Below are 22940 nucleotides of genomic sequence, written 5' to 3'. Positions count from 1 at the left end.
CTAGTATTTTGTTGAGGATTTTTGCATCTATGTTCATCAGTGATATTGGCCTGTAGTTTTCTTTTTTGTGTGACATCTTTTTCTGGTTTTGTTATCAGGGTGATGGTGGCCTCGTAGAATGAGTTGGGGAGTGTTCCTCCCTCTGCTATATTTTGGAAGAGCTTGAGAAGGATAGGTGTTAGCTCTTCTCTAAATGTTTGATAGAATTCACCTGTGAAGCCATCTGGTCCTGGGCTTTTGTTTGCTGGAAGATTTTAAATCACAATTTCAATTTTAGTGCTTGTGATTGGTCTGTTTATATTTTCTATTTCTTCCTGGTTCAGTCTGGGAAGGTTGTGTTTTTCTAAGAATTTGTCCATTTCTTCCAGGTTGTCCATTTTATTGGCATATAGTTTCTTGTAGTAATCTCTCATGATCCTTTGTATTTCTGCAGTGTCAGTTGTTACTTCTCCGTTTTTATTTCTAATTCTGTTGCTTTGAGTCTTCTCCCTTTTTTTCTTGATGAGTCTGGCTAATGGTTTATCAGTTTAGTTTATCTTCTCAAAGAACCAGCTTTTAGTTTTATTGATCTTTGCTATTGTTTCCTTCATTTCTTTTTCATTTATTTCTGATCTGATCTTTATGATTTCTTTCCTTCTGCTAACTTTGGGGTTTTTTTGTTCTTCTTTCTCTAATTGCTTTAGGTGTAAGGTTAGGTTGTTTATTTGAGATTTTTCTGTTTCTTGAGGTAGGATCGTATTGCTATAAACTTCCCTCTTAGAACTGCTTTTGCTGTATCCCATAGGTTTTGGGTCATCGTGTTTTCATTGTCATTTGTTGCTAGGTATTTTTTGATTTCCTCTTTGATTTCTTCAGTGATCTCTTGGTTATTTAGTAGTGTATTGTTTAGCCTCCATGTGTTTGTATTTTTTACAGTTTTTTTTTCCGGTAATTGATATCTAGTATCATAGCGTTGTGGTCAGAAAAGATACTTGATAAGATTTCAATTTTCTTAAATATACCAAGGCTTGATTTGTGACCCAAGGTGTGATCTATCCTGGAGAATGTTCCATGAGCACTTGAAAAGAAAGTGTATTCTGTTGTTTTTGGATGGAATGTCCTGTAAATATCAATTAAGTCCATCTTGTTTAATGTGTCATTTAAAGCTTGTGTTTCCTTATTTATTTTCATTTTGGATGATCTGTCCATTGGTGAAAGTGGGGTGTTAAAATCCCCTACTATTATTTTGTTACTGTCGATTTCCCCTTTTATGGTTGTTAGCATTTGCCTTATGTATTGAGGTGCTCCTCTTTTGGGTTCATAAATATTTACAATTGTTATATCTTCTTCTTGGATTGATCCCTTGATCATTATGTAGTGTCCTTCTTTGTCTCTTGTAATAGTCTTTATTTTAAAGTATATTTTGTCTGGCATGAGAATTGCTACTGCAGCTTTCTTTTGATTTCCATTTGCATGGAATATCTTTTTCCATCCCCTTGCTTACAGTCTGTATGTGTCCCTAGGTCTGAAGTGGGTCTCTTGTAGACAGCATATATGTGGGTCCTGTTTTTGTATTCATTCAGTCAGTCTATGTCTTTTGGTTGGAGCATTTAATCCATTTACATTTAAGGTAATTATCGATATGTATGTTCCTATTACCATTCTCTTAATTCTTTTGGGTTTGTTATTGTAAGTCTTTTCCTTCTCTTGTGTTTCCTGCCTAGAGAAGTTCCTTTAGCATTTATTGTAAAGCTCGTTTGGTGGTGCTGAATTCTCTTAGCTTTTGCTTGTCTGTAAAGGCTTTAATTTCTCCATCGAATCTGAATGAGATCCTTGCCGGCAGAGTAATCTTGGTTGTAGGTTTTTCCCTTTCATCACTTTAAATATGTTTTGCCACTCCCTTCTGGCTTGCACCATTTCTGTTGAAAGATCAGTTGTTAACCTTATGGGGATTCCCTTGTATGTTATGTGTTGCTTTTCCTTTGCTGCTTTTAATATTTTTTCTTTGTATTTAATTTTTGATAGCTTGATTAATATGTGTCTTGGCATGTTTCTCCTTGGATATATCCTATATGGGACTCTCTGTGCTTCCTGGACTTGATTGACTATTTCCTTTCCCATATTAGGGAAGTTTTCAACTATAATCTCTTCAAATATTTTCTCAGTCCCTTTCTTTTTCTCTTCTTCTTCTGGGACCCCTATAATTTGAATGTTGGTGTGCTTAATGTTGTCCCAGAGGTCTCTGAGACTGTCCTCAATTCTTTTCATTCTTTTTTCTTTATTCTGCTCTGCAGTAGTTATTTCTACTATTTTATCTTCCAGGTCACTTACCTGTTCTTCTGCCTCAGTTATTCTGCTATTGATTCCTTCTAGAGATATTTTAATTTCATTTATTGTGTTGTTCATCATTGTTTTTTTGCTCTTTAGTTCTTCTAGGTTCTTGTTAAACGTTTCTTGTATTTTCTCCATTCTATTTCTAAGATTTTGGATCGTTTTTACTATTATTACTCTGAATTCTTTTTCAGGTAGACTGCCTATTTCCTCTTCATTTGTTTGGTCTGGTGGGTTTTTACTTTGCTCCTTCATCTGCTGCTTATTTCTCTGTCTCCTCATTTTGCTTAACTTACTGTGTTTGGGGTCTCCTTTTCACAGGCTGCAGGTCTGTAGTTCCCGTTGTTTTTGGTATCTGCCCCCAGTGGGTAAGGTTGGTTCAGTGGCTTGTGTAGGCTTCCTGGTGGAGGGGACTGGTGCCTGTGTTCTGGTGGATGAGGCTGGATCTTGTCTTTCTGGTGGGCAGGACCACGTCCAGTGGTGTGTTTTGGGGTATCTGTGAACTTAGTATGATTTTAGGCATCCTCTCTGCTTTTGGGTGGGGTTGTGTTCCTGTCTTGCTAGTTGTTTGGCATGGGGTGTCCAGCTCTGGAGCTTGCTGGTCGTTGAGTGGAGCTGGGTCTTAGCATTGAGATGGAGATCTCTGGGAGAGCACACGCCGATTGATATTACGTGGGACTGGGAGGTCTCTGGTGGCCCAGTGTCCTGAACTCGGCTCTCCCACCTCAGAGGCTCAGGCCTGACACCCAGCCGGAGCACCAAGACCTTGTCAGCCATGTGGCTTACATGCAAATGGGTTAAATTCTCCAATCCAAAGGCACAGGGTGGCCGGCCTTCTGCGCTCCGCTCGATCTTCCAGCCGGGCGTTGTCCTCTGGGCCTGTCTATATGGTGAACCTGCTTTGGATCCAGGTTCAGCTGTATTCCCTAGCATCTGGAAGAAGCAGCCAATGCCCCCATCCTCCCCTATCCCTGCCACAACTTGTCATGATCCTGGAGTGCCCGAGGCTCAGCCCCTCATGCTCGAGCCAGGTGTTTTTTGAGGATCCTTTTTATTCTGTCTTTTTAGTCAGTTCCAGGACTCTGTAAGTTGGATCAGTAGGGTTGAAGCTTTGGCCACTTTTGACGCCACCAGGGTGACTCATCTAAGAAGTCAAATGGCTCAGTTTCTTGCTCCAGGTGGGTCACACCTCCATGCCTTTGCCTATGTTGGTGTCTGTGCCAGGAACACCCTTCCCACCCTGGCAATTATCTTTGTTCACACCCCAAACATTTATTGGACACCACTAAAATATCACTTCTGATATCAAGCTTTTCCTGCCTGCCAGCTCCCCATGGAAAACTAACCTCCCCCTCATGCTCCCCAGGCCCTGAGCACACTCCCAGCATTAGACACATACCACTCACTCTATTGCCCTTATTTTTTGTGTGTATCCTGGGAGTTCCTTGAGGACAGGGGTGGGTCTGATCCATTTCTGTGTCCAGCATCAGGCCTGGCACACAGTGGGCAAAGTAAGAATCTACTGAGTGAATGAGTGAGTGAATGAATGAATGAATGATAAGTCACAGTCCAAGGTGAATGGCAGCCAACAGGCCTTGCCCCTGTCTCTTGCTGAGAGCCTGTCCCTGCCTAGTCTATCTACCCAAGTGATCAGCCCTGGCCCACCTGGCCACCAGAGTCACTAATGAGCATTGATCCCGATTGGTCCCATCTATCATGCCGCTTAAGCTCCTTTCCTTAAAGAACATTAGGGAGCAAATGTATCATCGGTGACTGGAGGCCCAATAAAGCAGGCACCTTGCGAAATTTAGTATTCAACTCATAAAGGCCTTAAAAGCATTTTTCAATTATGAATGGCCTGGGGGGAGTCATTCTTTCTTCGCCGGGGGATGAATAAAGATGGAAAATAATAGCATATCAATATTGTTGCAACTTAGCAGGATTAATCTGGAAGAGTTAAAGTCGTTGCTCTCTCTACTGCCTGTGTACTCAGGTGCGCTGGGAAGGACTTGGTCAAGGTGACCCTCACCAGGACCCCTGTGGGCAGAGCTGCCCCCCAACAGATCATCACCTCAAGTGCCATGACCCTCTCTCTACCACCCTCGGGGCCTCACCCCAGAACATTCCCTGGCTCTGAGCCAGTCTTCTTACCCACACGAGGCCTCCAGGGCCAGCCTTCTCATGATAATCTCGAAGATCTGTACCACGCTTAGGGTTTAAAAGGGGTCTTTATCCTGATTGTAGTGATGGTTGCTCAAACATACACATGTGGTAAAATGTCATAGAACAATATACCAAAGAAAAAAAGAAAGAAAGAAAGAGAAGAAGGGAGGGAGGGAAGGAGGGAAGAAGAAAGAAAGAAAGAAAGAAGAAAGAAAGAAAGAAAGAAAGAAAGAGAGAGAGAGAAAGAATGAAAGAAAGGAAGAAAGAAAGAGAAAAAAGAGAATGTAAAAGCCAAGTGAAAGATACACTTTTGTACTATCTCTGAAATTTCCTGTGAATTTTAAACTATTTCAAAATTAGAAATTATAATAAAAAATGTAATAAATAAAAATGTAAAGAGTGGGTCTTGTAGAAACAAAAGGAATGGGCCTACATTGGTGGAAATATAAATAGGCAAAAGCTTTAGAAAACAATTTGCATTATCTGTATAATAAGCAGAATGATTCACCCCCCCGCCACCAAGAAATGTCTACATCCTAATCTCCAGAACCTATGAATATGTTAGCTTACATGGCAAAGGGGAATTAAGATTGCACATGGAATTAATGTTGCTAATCAGCTGACCTTGAGATGGGAAGATTATCCTAGATGATATGAGTGGGCACAATGTAATCACAAGGTCCCTATAAGTGGGAGAGGGAAGCCTGAGAGTCAGAGAGAGATTTGAAGATGCTACACTGTTGGCTTTGAAGATAGAGGAAGGGGTCATGAATCAAGCCTCTAGAAGTTTGGAAAGACAAAGAAATAGATTCTCCCCTAGAACATCTAAAACGTACACAGCCCTGACAACACCTTGATTTTAGCCTGAGACTCATTTTGGACTTCTATCTTCAGAACAATAAGATAATAAATGTGTTTCTTTAAACCACTAAGTTTGTGGTAATTTGTTACAGCAGCAATAGGAAAAATAATAATAAATACTGTTTTTGAATGAAATACCCACATACCCTAAGATTCAGCAATTTTACTCCTAAAAAAATTAGGTCATAGCTGTGGTGTGGAGACATCTACAAGAATGTTCATAGAGCATTATTTGAAATAACTCAAATAGAAATGATGCAAACATCCAGCAATAGCAGATGGATAAATCCATTGTGGTATATTCCTACCATGGAATAGTATACAACAGTGAAAATGAATTACAGCTGCACACAAACACATGGATGGATTCCACAGCACAATGATGACTGAATGGAGCAAGTCACAGAAAAAGACATGTATAGTGGAATTCATTTATATAAAGCTCAAAAATAGGCAAACCAAAAAAAAAAAAAAAATACCACTCAAGGGATATCTTTTTAAGGAGTGAAACAAAAAAGAATTAAGAGAATAATTAGTACAAAATTCAGTACACTGGTTACCTCTTGGGAGAAAGGCAAGAAGCTGTTGAGATCCACAAGGAGTCTCAAAGGTACAGTTATTTCTTTTTTTTTTTTTTTTTTTTTTTTGGTACAGTTATTTCTTGAGCTGGGTGATGTGGACACAGGTATCTATTTTATAATTATTATTAATCATATTGTACTGTATTCTATTATTTATAATTACTATTACTTAAACGGTATGTGTATGTTTATATAAACTTTTGAGTGGATGGTATAGTTCACAATAAAATAAACAATCTTTAAGCATCCTTGCTTTTGAGCATTCATTTGAGTCTTTGTATTTACGCTGTGAGCAGGCAGGATAGGGGTCTTTACCTTCATTTTGCAACTGGGAAAGTTGAGGCTCTGAGGGGTTAAGTGACTTTCTCAAGCTCACCTGCCTGCTTCCCAGGTTTCATTTCTAACCACTCACCCCATCTCTCGATGCTCTGACCTGACTGAGTTCAAGGAAGCAATGAGACAGCAGGAAAAGAAAATAGAAGTCTCTTTTGAATTTCAAAAAGGAGAATCAAAACCTTAGGTCATGGAGAAATTTTGGAGATTATGTAAAGAGTGAGAGCAAGCTCCCCTATCTCTCAGATTATGTAAAGATTCCTGGGCTGATGTAAGTGTAAATGTGTCTGTGTGTAGCAGGGTGCCATATGGGATTTGGGGAGAGACAGAAGTAGTGAAGAGTGGTGTAGAGATTATAGCTCTCTGATAAAGGGGGACCCTACACTATATTTCCTCTAGGTCAAGTGTTATAGGAGGACAATAGAATACCAGAAAGCTTCATAGAATCTGAAAAAATATCTATAAATCTTACTTCCAGGGAAAACCCAGGGAGGCAGCAAAACCCCAGAGGAAAAAAGTCTGGGCTGTATTCAGGCTGGTAAGATCTTGGGTAGCTTCATTGAACTTCCTAAAGCTGCTTTTGTGTAGGAGAGGGCATAAATAACCAAAATCTGAAATGAAAAAAGGAAACATCACTACAAAGCTTACAGATATTAAAAAGATATAAAAGTTAATAAAAAAGATAATGTGTAGAGTTTTACAATAATGAATGATAATTTAGATGAACTGGACAAATTCCTCAAACAATTCAACTAACATAAACCGACAGAAGAAGAAATAGAAAATCTGGTTAGTCCTATATATTTTAAAGAAAAGATGTCCATTAAAAAAAAAAAAGTATCACAAAGAAAATTTTAGGTGCAGGTTGTTTCACTGTTGAATTCTTCCAAACATGTAAGGAGGAAATGATAACAATCTTACACAAACTACTTCAAAGAATGTATTTTAAAATCATATTTTTAATACATTTTGAGGCCAAAATATATTAAAACATTTTGATACCAAAACATTGCAAGAAAAGAAAATTATAGGCCAATCTCTCATGATTAATTAATCACTCTGACTCAGTTGTTTATTTGTAAAGTGGAGATCATAATAATTATCTTCCATGCAGAGTTCTTGTAAGGATTAAATGAGATAGATGGAAAAATCCTTACCAAAATACAAGCAGACCAAATCCATGTGTATAGAGATTATTATGGTCACAACCAGGTTGGGATTTTTCTCCCCAGGAACGAGAAGTTTAGTTTAACATTTAAAAATCAATTATCTAGCAGATACAAAATATTATATATAAAATAGATAAACAACAAGGTCCTACTGTATAGCACAGGTAACTATATTCAATATCCTGTAATAAACCATAATGGAAAAGAATGTGAAAAATAATATATATATATTCTGAATCACTTTGCTGTACACCAGAAACTAACACAACATTGTAAATCAATTATACTTCAAAAAAATTTTTTAATCAATTATTGTAATTGACCATATTAATAGAATAAAGGAAATAAATTATAAAAATCATACAATCATCTCAATACATGCAAAAAACCTCATCTGATAAAATTTAACACCATTCACAATTTTAAAACTTTTAGCAAATATTTAAAAAGGAAAATTCCCTTAACCTGACAAAAAGTGTCTACATAAAACCACAGCAAACATCATACCCAAGAGTAAAATTTTGAGAACCTTCCTCTGAGATTGCTAATAAGACAATTGCATCTACTATCACCACATCTAATTAACATTGTGCTGAAGATCCTAGCCAGAACAATAAGATAAGAAAAGAAATAAAAGAAATAAAGATTATAAAGGAAGAAGCAGGAGACAATGTGGTTGTGTTCACAGAAAATCTAAAATAATTTACAAATAATTTAAATGATTTGACAAATTTAGCAAAGAAATGAATTGTATTTATATATTAGTTATAATAATTAGAAAATGAAATGTAAAAATATATAATTTATAATAGAATAAAAAATATCAAATAACTAATAATAAATCTAAAATGAAATGTATAAGACTTCTACATAGAAAACTAGAAAACATTATTCAAAGAAATTAAAGACTTAAAATCAATAGAAGAGTATACCATGTTCATGGATTAGAATACTCAATATTGTAAATCTATCTATTCTCCATAAATTAGAGAGAATCCATAAGTTTGGATTCAGTGCAATCCAAATCCAAACACCAGCAGGCTTTTTTGGTTGAAACTAATAAGTTAACTTTAAATTTTTTTATGAAAATGCAGAGGTTAAGAATAGTCAAAGGCTTCCCTGATGGTGCAGTGGTTAAGAATCCGCCTGCCAATGCAGGGGACATGGATTCGAGCCCTGGTCCAGGAAGATCTCACATGCCTTGGAGCAACTAAGCCCGTGCACCACAACTACTGAGCCTGCACTCTAGAACCCACAAGCCACAATACTGAAGCCTGCGTGACACAACTACTGAAGCCCACGTGCCACAACTACTGAAGCCCACATGCATAGAGCCCATGCTCTGCAGCAAGAGAAGCCACTGTAATGGGAAGTCCGCATCCCGCAACGAAGAGTAGCCCCCGCTCGCCACAACTAAAGAAAGCCTGCGCACAGCAACAAAGACCCAACACAGCCAAAAATAAATTAATTAATTAATTAATATATTAATTAAGAAAAAAAAAGAAGAGCCAAGATAATCTTGAAGAACAAAGTTAAAGAACTTAAGCCACTGAAAATTAAGACATTATAAAACGAAGGTAATTAAGATAGTGTAGTATTAATGCAAAGAAAGACAAATAGACCAATGGAACATAAAAATAAAGGGATTCCATTTCTTGCACATTTGAGTTTATGGACTGAGGTTTCTACTCACAGCACAACCATAAATGCCATAAGGGCATCTAATGGGTGGGCCTTGACTTTGTCATGAGGGTCAGGAATGCTTCCTTGATGAAATGATAATAAACCTGGGATCTGAAGAAAAAGCAGAGATAGCATGTGCAAAGGTCCTGTGGGTGTAGGAACTCTGGACCTTTCAAGAATTTAAGAGAAGGCTCTTGAGGCCTGAGCACAGAGACGAGAGGGGTCAAGATAGGAGCTGTGGCCAGAGTGGTTAAAGGTCAGAATGGCCTCGAGGGCCACAATAAGGAACACAACTTCATTTCCACTTTCACAACATTCCTTACACCTGCTCAGGCACTTGCTCCCTATAAGGCTGCGAGCACCACAAGAGTGGACCTGGGCTCTGTGTCACCTTGGTGGCAATAAAAGGTGCTCAGAGGTAGTTGATGAATACCTGTGATGGCAGAGCTGGGAAAAGAGCCAGGGCCAGCGACTCCTGTCCAGGGCTCTTTCTGTTCACCTTGGAGTCTCAACGCTTCCAACAGCTCCCAGAACTTCCCTAGAATCCCCCTCCCTCCCTCTCCCCTTAAATACAAACAGAAACACCCTTTGCTTTACACACAAGACCTTATCAATACTGTGTTGTCTTCTTCTCCCCAAGAATGTGGCCACAGGGCCAGGGTCTGCATTCTGTACTTCTGTCTCCCAGCTCCTGACACAGGGCCTGGAACCTAGGGAGTAATCGGCAGACACTCAATGAAATGTTTTCTGACAGCTCTGTGCTCAAATCCCAGCTCCACCTCTTACCTCCTTTGTAACTTCAGGTCACTTAATTGGGCCTCTGAGGCTCAGCTGTTCATCTGTAAAATGGGGATGATAATAGCTACCTCCCTCCAAGAATTCTTGTGAGGATTACATGAGACAATGTGTGAAAAGTGCTTAGCAGAGTCTGGCACACCCTAAAGGCTCAAGAAATGTTAGCTGTCATTATTATTCTCTGGGTCTCGGTTTTCTCATCTACAAAATGGACAAATAAATGAATATATCTGTGAGCGATATGAATGGAGATGCTCACAATCTTCCTTATATATTTCAGCAATGGTTGAAATCGCCCATCAGGCAAATATTGCTTTTGTCACTTTTTATATGAGTAAATCTTACCTTTTGGAATTGTCATGAAGATTTAACAAGGCAGTGTATGAAAGCACTTAGTGCAGTATCTGGTTTATAGTAATGATTCAATAAATGGTGAATTGGGTTATTACCAACAATAAGCAGAATCCTTTTTCCTGGAAAAGGCCTTCTCAGCATGGCAAGTCTTGCCCTGTCCATCCAGCAGGTGACCTTTTGGAGACATTCAGGTTTCCCTGGCTGATGCAAAAAGCACTTGAGATTCTTCTCTCACCATGACCTGTGCCTTCTCCCCTGACTTTTCCTATAGAGCATTTATCCTTGGAGTCTTCAGCCTGCCTCCTCCTAGGATAAAAAGGACACCAAACTTTGGTGTCTCCATCCAGGCTTCTGGCCATCAACCCAAAAAAGTGGTTTCAGTCCTTACCACATGCAAGCCAGCCCTAATTTCACAGAGAGATACTGGTGCTTTTACGTGAGGCACGCCATGGAGTTTGGAGTTGAGTAGCCAGCACCTCTGGGTGACAGAGGGAGCCCAGGGCAGCCAGAAGACCAAGGCCCGGATGCCCCAGGAAGCAGGCTCTGTGGTTCCTGTGGACTCTAAGGCAGAGAGGAAAACTCTTAGCTTGTCCCTCTGACTCCCAGCCAGGGCTAAACGTCACAAAGACTTAATGCTGGGTGGCAGGTCCCCCAACTCCTCCACCAGCTCCCAGGACCGGGCCACCTCATCTCTCACCTCAACCAGAGAGACAGTCTTCTTGCTGGTTTTTCTACTCCCATTTTTAGCCCCTGTATTAGTCAGGCCAGATTAAGTGGTGCTGCAGTAACAAATTATCTCCTTGTCTCAGTGGCTTACAGGAATAAAGATTTATTTTTCGGTCACACTGCCTGGTCAATGCTGGTCAGATAAAGCTCTGATCCATGTCACCTTCACTCTGTACCTGGGTAGATGGAACAGCCTCCTTCTAGAACATTGCAAGTTGTTTCGGAGGAAGGAAAAGAGACATTGCATATCACACAATGCCTTAAAGCTTCTGCCCCAAAATGGCACATGCCCCTCCCACTCCCATTTCGTTGGCCAAAGCAAGTCATAGACCAGACTGTAAGTCAATGAGGTAGGAATGTATGAACCTCCCACGGAGAGAAATGAATAATTGAGGACAATAATATAATCCACCCCCGCACACTATCTCCCACTTTACACCAGTCCATTTTCAATTAAGCAGATAGAGTGATCTTTACAAACATAAACCAAATCGTCATGTCCCCTTCTTCAAACCCTCCACCTTTCATCTTTAGAACAAAATCCAAATTCCTGGTGGGCCTGGCCCTGCCTCTCTCCCACCTCATCTTCAATTACTCTTCTGTGTGCACACTTGCTTCATCAACACTGGCCTCTGAATGTGCAGGCTCTTTCCTACCCCAGGGCCTTTGCATTTGCCATTCCCTAGGCCCAGGTCAATGCTTTAATTCAACTCTTCCCAGGCGTGGCTCTTCTTATTTTTCAGGGATCAGCTTAAATGCCACAGAAGAGAGACTTCCTCAACCACTTCATGATTCTCTCAAATAATACCCTGTTTACATCCTTCTTAACACTTAGCAAGCTGGAATTATTTTGTGTACGTAATAGTATTATTGCTCACTGACTGTTACTTCCACACATACGTTGGAACCTAAGCTTCTTGGGAGTCCATGTGTCTGTCCTGTTCACCACTGTACCTCTAACTCAGTAGTTCAGCAAATGATAGTGACATGAATAAAAGAATCAGATCAAGACAGAAAGGGCAAGGCCTGGCCCAGAAAGCCCAGTGCATGTACGTATCATGAAACCTTCCAACCCCACAATACATCCCTGGGGTGTCATGGCAGGGTGGGCAGGGTGGAGCCCAAGCCTCACCTCCTCCCTGTCCTTTCCCAGCCTCTGCAGTGCCCCCAGAACCAGAATTTTTAGGTTTTATGCCACCTAAAAATTAAAGCAGATGCAACCATTTATTGAGCAGTTACTCTAGACCGGGCACTGTGGTCTGCACCCTACCCACAGTATCTTGAGTGTTCACTGCGAGCCTGTGAGGTGGGTATTATGATTCTTGATTTACAGATGAGGAAACTGAGGCTCAGGGCAGTTGGCAGATTTGCCGGCCATGGCCATGCAGCTCACAGGTAGAAGAACTGGGATTTGAACCCAAGACTGGCTCCAAGCAAGGCCTGTGCAGGACTTCTGTGCCACCTGAGAGTTTTGGAAGCAGGGACTGTCTTGACACCTGTAGTGGCAGAATAATAGCTCTCAAAGAGGCCCATGTCTTACTCCCTGAAATCTGTGATGTGCAAACGGACTTGGAGGGTGTGCTTAAGTTAAGGAGCAGTATCCCGGGTTACCCCTTGCGATTCCTTTGGGACCACCTGGATGACCATCTGGCAGGAGTGTCAGAGCCAGAGAGAGGATTGGAAGATGGTGGCTGATGGCTTTAAATATGGAGGAGGGAGGTCACGAGCCAAGGCATATGAGTGGCCTCTAGAAGCTGGACAAAGCAATGAAACAGATTCTCCCCTAGAGCCTCCAGAGGGAGCACAACGGACGGACACCTTGACCTTAATCCAGTGAAACTTCTAACCTACAGAATTATAAGAGAATAGATCTGTGTTGTTTAAAGCCAGTAAGATTGTGGTAATTTGTCACAACAGCAATAGGAAAGTGACACAACCCCTCACTGCATTGGGCACACGTCCTGCATCCCCAGTCTCCCCAGCTGAACTGTCGGTTCTCTGATGGGCAAGAGCCCAGCAAATGATGGTGGGGCATACAGTAGGCATTCAATAATGACTCAGAGGGTGTAGTTCAGTGGCATGCAGGGGTGAAAAGTCCAAGAAGAGGGGAAGGAGAGGACAGCTGGTGAGGTTATGGTGGGGGAGAGGCAGGATGCTGGCTGGAGGAGCCCCAAATGCCAGCCCCTGAAGCATGGCACAGACCCAAATCCCACTGCTGGAAGGATCCCCCAAGCTAGGCCAATCGCTCCCATTTTGTACATGCAAAGGCTGAGACCCAGAGTAAGGAAATGACCAAGACCACTAAGCAAGCTTGTGGCCAAGATGGGATTAGAAATTAGATCATTGACTCCTTGTTCCTGTGCCTCCGGCCAGCCCTGCCCCACCTTGGGTGGTAAAGATGTCCCTCATCCAAGGACCTGGAGTGGCAGATTCCTGATAGGCCAGAGGCTGGGGACCAAGTGCAGGCGGGGTGGGGGAGGGGTATGGAGTGGACCAAGGCATCTCCTTACCCAAGAGCTCCGTCACATCCATTCTCTGGGAATCAGAGACCCAGATTCTAGGCCCAGCTCTGCCACCCTGTGACTTCCAGCAAGCTCCTCTCCCTCTCTGAGCCTCAGGTTCCCCATTAAGGGACGGAACTTGACCTCCAAGAGTTTTTCCGCCTCTTGTGTGGTGTGATCTGCCATCAGGCCTGCCTTGCTCTCAACTCCCCGTGCCCCCCACTCCAGCTGGATCCTCATGGGTTCTCAGCAAGTTCACCTCCTCTCCAGACTCTGCCCAGCCCCCGACCCAGAGCTCAGCAATGGGTCTTTTTCCCACCCTGTCCTGGCCTTCGCCCCTCCCCTCCCAGCACAGTTGAGTTTCCAGCCTGCCCTGCTCTGGGGTCCTAACCCCAGAGAGGGAAGGGGGGCTCAGACTGCACAATGCAAAAAGGCATCTGGCCCCATGTCTGTGTCTCTCCTGCCCTCAGCTCCCCATCACTGGGCCATTCCGACCCTCCTCCCAGACCTACTATGACCACTGTATGTCTAGACCCCCAGCCTTTGGCTGCACTGCTCCGCCAGCTGGCCTGGACTTTCTCCTCAGGCTTTGGAAAACTTCAAGCTCCTCTCAACCCCAATATCCCGGTATCCCCAGAAACCATCCAGCTCCCCAAACCGCTTGGATTCCATCTGTAGAGAGGCTTACAAAGGAGTGAATCCTAGCATGAAAACCAATGCACAGAGAGGGTCAGCAATTGCCTGGAGGACACATAGCAAAGGCACGGAGCGCCCATATTCAGTGTCTTCACCTGGAACCCCTCCCCAGCACCTCTACCACCGCCCGTCCACCCCCTCTGACAGCCTGAAGGACAGGGAGCGCAGCCAGCCCTGTGACCGATGTCCAAGGCCACAGTGATGCTATTCTTTCCTCGAGTGAGCTCCACCCACCCTGCGCCAGATTTAGCTGTTTAATGCAGCCAGGCCTGCTCCGTCCCTGCCTCTGAGATTAGCTCTGGAACAGGGCTTTGAATGCCTGCCCAGAGATACTCAGCTTAAAACACCGGGAACCAGAAAAAAAAAAATCGACCATATTTAATGGAGCCGTTAGCGGGCGGGTCTGGGCCATCCATTATGCGGGCCTGCCAGCCCAGGGAGCCCAGCCACGTGGCCGCCTGACCACAGCATTAAGGCGACATTAGCCCGCAGGCCGGTCTGCAGGGGAGGAGCTGCCAGAACCCAGACCTGGGGCCTGCCTCTCCCGCCCCGCGAGGCCCAGGGCCCCAGGGATTCTTGGTGTCACTCAACAGGCAGCAAGGAAGGAGGTCTCCTTGGAAAAATCTACCCCTTCTGGCCTCAGGACCCCACTCTAGGACAAGCCCTGCATATGGCCCTTCAAGACCTAAGATACCCTCAAGTACTGCCCCTCTGAGCTCTATTGCAGTGGCAGAGATGGTATCAGTGAAGCACCCCGAGGTCCCGCTGTTCCCTGGATCATGTTTGACATGCCCCTACAGCTGCTCTCCTTTTGCTATTTAAAAATTGCCCTTGTTAACGTCCAAGTTGCTCTCGGACACTGCTTCCCAAAATGTGCCCCAGGATACACCAATCTCTCAAGATGCTTCATAGAAAACTAAAACGGGAGAAGATTCGGTAATCAAGTAAGTTTGGGAAGCACTATGAATGCCAGTTCCCTCCTGGAGAGTTACAAGGCTAGTAAATGCTCTGAGAAGTCCTGCAATAGAGTTTGATTTTATTCAAACCATTTCTCAGACTTATTTAAGTATAGAACTTTCCCCTTTATCCTGGCAGAATCCACATTAATATGCTGAGGGCCTAGTGTTCCAGGAAACACTCTCTGGGAAATGACACTTTAAGGGTCTGAGTCCCTCTCCTTCCTCAAGCCCCAACTGTGGGACCTCCAATTATGAGACTGTTCAAAGTCAGTGAAGAGAGTAAGGGGGCTCTGGCTTTCAATTACAGGTAGATCCAAAAGTTGGGGTCACAGGGAGGGAACATAGACTCCATGGAAGGAGGGCCAGTGTCACATGGTAAGAAGAGCATGTGGGGTGCCCTCCATCCTCCACCCCACCCGACTCCGATAGAGCAGGGATTTAGCCATGGAAGGAAGGTCTTGCCCTTGACAGAGCTACTTCTCAGAAGCTCAAACACTTAAACCCATGCTGCCATGGTTGTGCGGAATAGAGAAAATACAGGTACCGTGCTTCGATGATAACAGGAGTGAAGATGTGACGGTGTCTGCTTTCAAAGGAGGACGTTCAGTGACCAAGGCCAGCCTGACAGCTTGTTGAAGGTCTGGCCAGTGGTCTGGACTCCAGACAGGATCAGGGACCATGGGGTGGCAAACTCAGCCCCCGTGTCCCCCGACCAATCCATCCCCATTCCCTTGGGACGGAACCCTCTCCCCAGGCACACAAAGCCTCCACCAGGCAGAAGTGCACACCTGGCTGAGCTGGCTCCGGTGAACACACCTGTTGGAGGCTCCTGGAGAAGAAACTCCCGTGCCGTCCTTCTGGTTAATTCACTTAGACAGACATTTACCACCAGCTGTGCTGTCTCTTCTGGTCACCCCTCCAGGTCCTGTTTCTGCCTTCTCTGCCCTGCTCTGGGCCTGCGAGGCTGACGCGCACGGGTGACATCAACACACCCCTGAGCCCTGTGGCTTCCCATTGGGCTCAGCTAACGGGAGTCCCTGGCAGGAGCCAGGGGGAGGAAGGAGAGGGAGAGAGCAGAGACAGACCCACAGCACCTCAGGCTGATAAAGCTGGAAGGAGGCTTGGAGCTCATATTCACTGCCTCAAATGAGGCTTCCAGGGCCCAGAGAGGGAAGGTGACCTGCCCAAGCTCACACAGCAAGTAGGTGGCTCGTTCTCAGTCTAGTCTACTTTTGTGGGTGGGGAGGGTGAAGGGGCAACAAGAAAGATGCTGCCCTGGCCCCCTGTGTGCTGAAGAGCACCTCCTCCCCTTAGTCCAGGCTCCCTCTGAATTTCAAGGGCCCCCTCCCCAGCCACTCCATACTCCTCAACAAGGACTCAGACCAAACACCCACCCCCATCCCAACCCCAGGCTGACATTCCAGGACTAACAGCAGCCATCAGGTAGGACAGTGGTGTTTGGAGTCTAGACTCTAGAGCCAGTTAACCTAGTTCAAGTCTACTCTACTGCAGACTGGCTGCATGTGAGCTTGGGCACGCCACTAGGCTCTCTGTGCCTCAGTTTCCTTGTCTGTAAAAGGGGAGAATAACAGTGCCTGCCTCATGGGACTGTGTGGGTGTTAAATGAGATAATACTTTAAAAATTCCATATTAATTCTAACAAACGTCAGTTGTTCCTAAGACCCACTCCCACCCCCAGGTCACAGACAACCAGGCATTTCCAAACTGGAAAGGCTTTGGGGTCTGTCTTAGTCTGTTTGGTCTGCTGTAACAAAATATCACAGACTGCGTGGCTTCTAAACAACAGAAATTTATTTCTCACAGTTCTGGAGGCTGGAAAGTCCAAGGTCAAGGTACCCGCATGCTTGTGTTCTGGAGTGGGACCTCTTCCTGGTTCATGGCGGTGCCTGCTGGCTGCATCCTCACATGGTGGAAGGGACTAGGGGTCTCTCTGGAACCTCTTTTGTAAGAGCCCTAATCCCATTCATGAGGGCTCCACCCTCCTACTTCAGTCCCAAAGTCCCACTTTCTAATACCATCATCTTTGGGTTAGGATTTCAACATATGAATTTGAGGGGGAAAGCAACATTCCGTCCATAGCATGGCCCACCCAGTCTAACCTTCCAGGACAGATGAGGAAACAGAGTCCCTCTCCTGGGCCCCTCCCAGCTCCCTGCCCAAACTGTGCACTTGAGGTGTGGTGGGTGGAGGAGGGAGGGTTCTGCTTTCTGGTCCCCACCCCTGCCTCTTGGCTGGGGCCACCTCCTGAGACAGCCTTAGAAGCTTCTAGAAGCCCCCAGAGTCCAGAGTTCAGGGCTTGGGCCAGATCCCTCCCCATCCCTGTCTGCTTCCCATGCCCACCATCACCCCACAGGACTATGGCCCAGCACATTCAGCATCTACCCAGCATTGATTTACTGAGCTCCTATTGTATGCAGACCCTGCACTGGGCACTGAGGAGGCCTCAGAGGCCAGGACATGTGGGGGAGACAGACAAAAAAACAGATGGGTGTAACCCTCAAATCAGTGCTAGGATATGATCCTGTGGGTGCTGAGGAAGCACCTGACTCAGCATAGTGGGGTGGGGGGATTGGCAGGGTGGGGGACCAGGAGAGTGGGTCAGACTTCCCTGGAGGAGGTGATGGCTACACAAAGACATAGAAGATGACTTGGAGTTAACCAGTTTCTTTTATTCTTTTAGTCAACAAGTATTAATTGAGCACATACTATGAGCCCAGTTCTATTCTAGGCACTGTGGAAATGGCAGTGAACAGACGGGATGAGGTTCCCAGGGCTGACATTCTAATGAGGGAGACCTTCAATGACCCTGCAGGGTGATAAAACGGCAGGCGTTGATAGCACAGGAAAGAAGATGAAGCAGGGCACGGTGGATGGGGGCGAGGGGGTGGGGAGGATGGGCAGGGGCTGCTGGGGAAAGAGCCTTGAGCAGAGACCGGAGCGAACTGAGTGGGAGCCAGGTGAGGATCTAGGGAAGGGTGTCCCAGGCAGAGGGAACGGCCCGGGCAAAGGCCTGGCGTGAGCGGAGCATGGTCCCCAGCGGGTGTTGCCGGGTTTGGTATAGCTGGAGCTTGGGGTGCATGCAGGAGGGGCTGAAGCAGGAGATGGGGAGGAAGAGGTGAGCCGGGCTGGATGGTGCAGGGCTTTGTACAGCAAGAAGAGGAGTCTAGGCTTTCTCCTGGGGGCGTGGGGAGCTGTGGAAGGCTGAGTGAACGCACTTGCTCGGCTCGTTAATGCCAAACAGGACGTTCAGGGCACGTCCTTGCCTATCCAGACCCCAGCACTTCACCACGACGCTGGCCTGAGCCCAAACCTCCCCGTTGGAGACCAAGCCTCCCCCCACCCTCCAGCCAGGGCCGAACAGTTCTGAGAAGCAAACAGGACAGAGCCAGGCGCCAGCCCAGGCCAGGGGCAGTCCCTCCAGCGGGCGAGCAGACAACCCCGAGGTCTGGGGTGACAATCCCCCACCCCACCTGTCAGAGCAGAGCTGACTAAGGCTGGAGTTGGGAGCCCTGGGTCCTCTTCTGAACCTGCCACCGAGTCCCTGTGTGACTCCGGGAGAGCCTTTCCTCTCCCTGGGCTCCAGTGTCCCCTCAGAACCCTGCCAGCGCTTCAGCGCCACAACCTCGCCTTGCCCTTCTGTCTCAGAGGCGGACTTGCCTCTGGTTTGGCCTCTCCAAGTTCCCCCCTCCCAGAGCCTCCAGAAGCATCCGCTCACCCCAGGGAGGCCTGGGGCCTCTTTTAAAGAGCTGCACTCCGCACTCCGGAGACCAGCGTCTCCCCGAGGCTGCCAGACCCCAACTCTCCCCTCACTCCCAGCTGCCCTCCCCATGGGCTCCAGCTGCCAGGAGTGGGGAAGTGTGCTAATTCCACTGGAGGCCCGACCCCACGCTCATTTATTTCAGACATGACCTTTGATTTCTCGGGTAGAGTGTAAATTACATGTCGCCAGCATAAAATATTAAATCCAATTTATACTTAATTATTGATGCTATTATGTATTCTATAGTAATGGCATCAGAATCGCAGGCCCCGTCCGTGCCCAGTAAATAGCTTTTTTGCATTAGAGGCTCCTTGAGGTAAGAAATCTTGCTCCATTCCTTCTTAACTGTATGATTGATGATTATGGGGAAGTTCGTAAATAGTCTTCCAGAAATATTTCTCTGGTCGTCCGTCCTCCGAAGGAAGGTGGGGGCCGCACTAATGATCAGGGCTGCCGGGCGGATGCAGCCCTGCCCACCGCCATTTAGAGCCGGTGGGTTGAGGGTTGGCGAGATGGGGACGGTTTAAGCGCCGCCGTGCTGAGTGGTTTAAGAGAGAGGGAAGGAGAACCACAGTGGTTTTCTGAAGGCTTTAAGTCACATGTAATCTTCACATGGACACTGGGGTTTTGTTTTTATTGAAACATTAATAATTCCGGTTTCTTGTAAAATATTCATGGTTCCTGTTGCTGCATTCAAACCGACTCTCGGACACCACTTTTAATTTCCAGCTCAGTCTGTGCAGGCCTTTGTCGTCGACCACCCATTGCTCCTGTGCAATTTATTAAGTGGAGGGAGCGGTGGCCATCAGGTGGTCAGAAAAATCGAGCTCAGGGTTTCTCTGCAGCAACTGGTTGCAAGCCAGAAAGGCCCTGGGGCGGGCAGGGCTGCCGCTGGGCAGGCAGAGCGAGCGCTGTGGCCCAGAGCATCTTTCCAGCCAGCGGATGACTGCGACTCTGGCAGCGCCAGGCTGGATTGCTGGCGGGGGTGGGGGCCTGGTGGGGTAGACAGAGGCAGGAGGGAGGGGGCAAAGGGAATGAGGAGGGAGAGAAGAGGGCGCTCGGAGGGTGGGAGGTGACAGCACAGGGCAGGGGACAGCAGAGAGGTAAAAACGCAGGCTCTGGGAACAGGAGACCAGGGTTTGAGTCCCAGCTCTGCCTCCAATTAGCTGTGCAAGCTTGGCGAGTGACTTCACCTCTCTGAGCCCTGAAAATGGGCCCTGAGGCCTGGCAGGTGCAAGATGTCTGGCACATCACCCCTTCTCGGAAGATGGCAGCCGTGAAGCCTATGGTGGTTGTTTGGTCAGTGCCACGTGGGGGGCCCGTGCATGGCAGAGCTTGGAGAGACCTTAAGAGGCCTAAAAATTCAGCCCTTTGAACGGAAGAGGGGTGAGACCCAGAGAGGGGAAGTGACTTGCTCATATCCCCCGGTCACGCCTTGTGAGTAGGATTCAATGCTGTGCCCAAACCTGAGCTCTGAAATTCAGTCTTTAAAAACAGTCAGCATTCTGGGGATCACAAGTGCCTGAGCTTATCCACGGAGCCCTGCCCCATCCCCACCCTCTGCCACACCAAAGAGCCATGACTAAAAGGTTCGACTGCCATCACAGCTGGGGTCCCATCCCTCCCTCATCTCCCATCAAGGGCCCATCCATCCATCGGGATAGACGTGATTCCGCTCAGAAATGCCCCCCACATTTCCCGGGGGCTCCAGCTAAGAACACAGCCCACCCGAGGCCAGTCGACTCCCAGGATGTCAGCTCTGGAAGCAAACTCAGCCGTCCGTTTCCTCTGCTCCATGGCTTTGTGGGTGAAGAACCTGAGGCCCAGAGAGGTTAAGTGGCTTTCCCAAAGTTGCACAGACACAAACAGAACCCCAGCCCCCCCCAACCCTTTAACCTACAGAGGGATATCCATGTTGACTCCTCCTGTGATAGCATGGGGAAGGGAGAATTAGCCCAAGACTTTAAGCAGGAGTGACCATAAGGCCACACACACCTGCGGGATGGAGCCGTCTCCTGCTCTAGCTATGGGTAGTCCACCGCTTGCAGGTTTTTCTGAGCCAGATCCAGCTCCCCTTGTATCTGCCCATAATCAGAAACGTGTCTGTCCACACTGGGCATGCTTAGATTCAAATGTCCAGATGGTCTGTGCCCAAATCCAATAAACAAACTCCCTACAACCCCATTCCTGAGTGTCAGCACAGAGGGCCAGGAGGTACCAGTGTCCCTGAGGGGTGGGGCCTCCTTGGTTCTCCAGGAGACAGACAGGGACCTGACTGGCCCACCTGCCCCAGGGGCAGAGGGGTGGCCACCAATCCTAGCCACAAAGCCAGAGATGCCACAGGAAATATCTGAAGCACGAATCCCCCTGTATCTCTGTTGGCCCAGGAGATGATTTTTTCCCCTTGACCCTAAATTCAAATATAACTTATTATTAGTAATACAGAAAACAAAGAAAAACCAAAACCGCTGTACCTCTACCACCAGAGATAAGCTGGAACAAAATGGAAATACACTTCCATTATTTTCTGTGTGCAGTTAGCTTCAACTTTCCTTCAGGTTTTTTTCCTTCATATGAACAGAGACACTAACAGAATATACTCTGCCTCCTGCTTAGTTTACAGACTGCTGCGGCATCAACCTTTCAAAATGAAGCACATTGCAAAGGATGATAAAGCTAGTCGCTTTCTCTCCCTGCGCTTCAGTTTATCCTCTGGGCAAGGGGTGACCTCCACGTACCCTCCGTCCCCAAAGAGCCTGTGGATTGCAGACGCTGAGGGCACCCACATGAGCTTCTGGGTTTCTCTTTGATGCTCCCAGGCTAAAATTCAAAAAGCTGTGTGCGTGCTGTAGAGTCAGCCAGAAGGCCTTGGTCCTTGAGGAAGTGGATCCCAGACGTGCTGGGATCTCACTCGGGGTCCAGGCTACGGCCCAGAGTAGTTTAAGGGTCCTGGCAGACCTGAGTTCTACTTCAGGTTTTGCTGGTCGCCAGCTGTGTGACCTTCAGCTAGTTGTTTCTCTTCTCTGGGCCTCAGTTACTGCCCTGGGGAGCTTATTAAAAAATAAGGATTCCTGGGCCCCACCTGGGAGATGCTGATTCTATAAGTCTGAAAAGAAGCAGCCCCCAACCCGCCAGCCCCAGCGTTCACTTTGATCAGAGGGTATACACCCTATCTAAGAATTTGAGCCAAGATAAAGAAAAAGTATAATTTCATGTAATGGATGGAGACCAGGAGAGAGTGGCTCTGTACAGAGGAGGCTCAGGGCCCCCACTGCTCTGCAAAAGAGAGAAACTAGAACTTGGGACCATTGGCTAGCAGCTGGGGAAGGCGAGAGAGAAACAGGAGAAACAGCTTATTTGACTGGGAGTCAAAGGAAGGATACTGCCAGCAAGAAAACTCTGCTGGTAGGGTGTGGCCAAGACATTTCTAGAAACGTGATGTCTGGCATTGATTTTGAAATTCGTCCCTGCTCTTTGATGAAATTACCCCCTGCTGTCCCCCAACCTTCAGGAAATACCTGCTATACACAAGAAGTTTGTGCTAGGGGTGCTTGGGGAGGATAAAGGCAGAAGACTGGTGTCGTGTAGGGGCAAAGAAGGTGACAAGAGAAGAGGGTCAGGAGCAGGTGGTGGTAGGGATGTCTAAGGCCACAGCACAGGGGATGCAAGATGAGTGAGATCAAATGGCTTCTTCCCTAAATGCACCAGAGTATGGAGATCTTCATAAAGGGAGGAAGGAAACATCTGATGTGTCAGTTAAGACTGGGTTTGACTACATATTGAAAAATCCAATAACAGTGACTTAAAGGTTTATTTCTCATGTAAGTCAGGAAGAGCTGGAGTGGGTGTGGTAGTTCTGCAATGATCTTAATAACTTCAGATCATTCTATCTTTCTCCTCCACTTTTCTTAGTACATGGCATCCTCATGGTTTTCTAATGCTCCAAAATGGCTGCTGGTGCTCCAGCCATCAGGTCTGCATTCCAGATGCAAACAAGGAAGGAGGGAAAGGGTAAAAATGGCATGTGC

The sequence above is a fragment of the Balaenoptera borealis genome, assembly GCF_965194805.1.
Source record: "Balaenoptera borealis genome assembly, chromosome: 1".
Classification (NCBI taxonomy): domain Eukaryota; kingdom Metazoa; phylum Chordata; class Mammalia; order Artiodactyla; family Balaenopteridae; genus Balaenoptera; species Balaenoptera borealis.
This window is presented reverse-complemented; position numbering follows the sequence as displayed.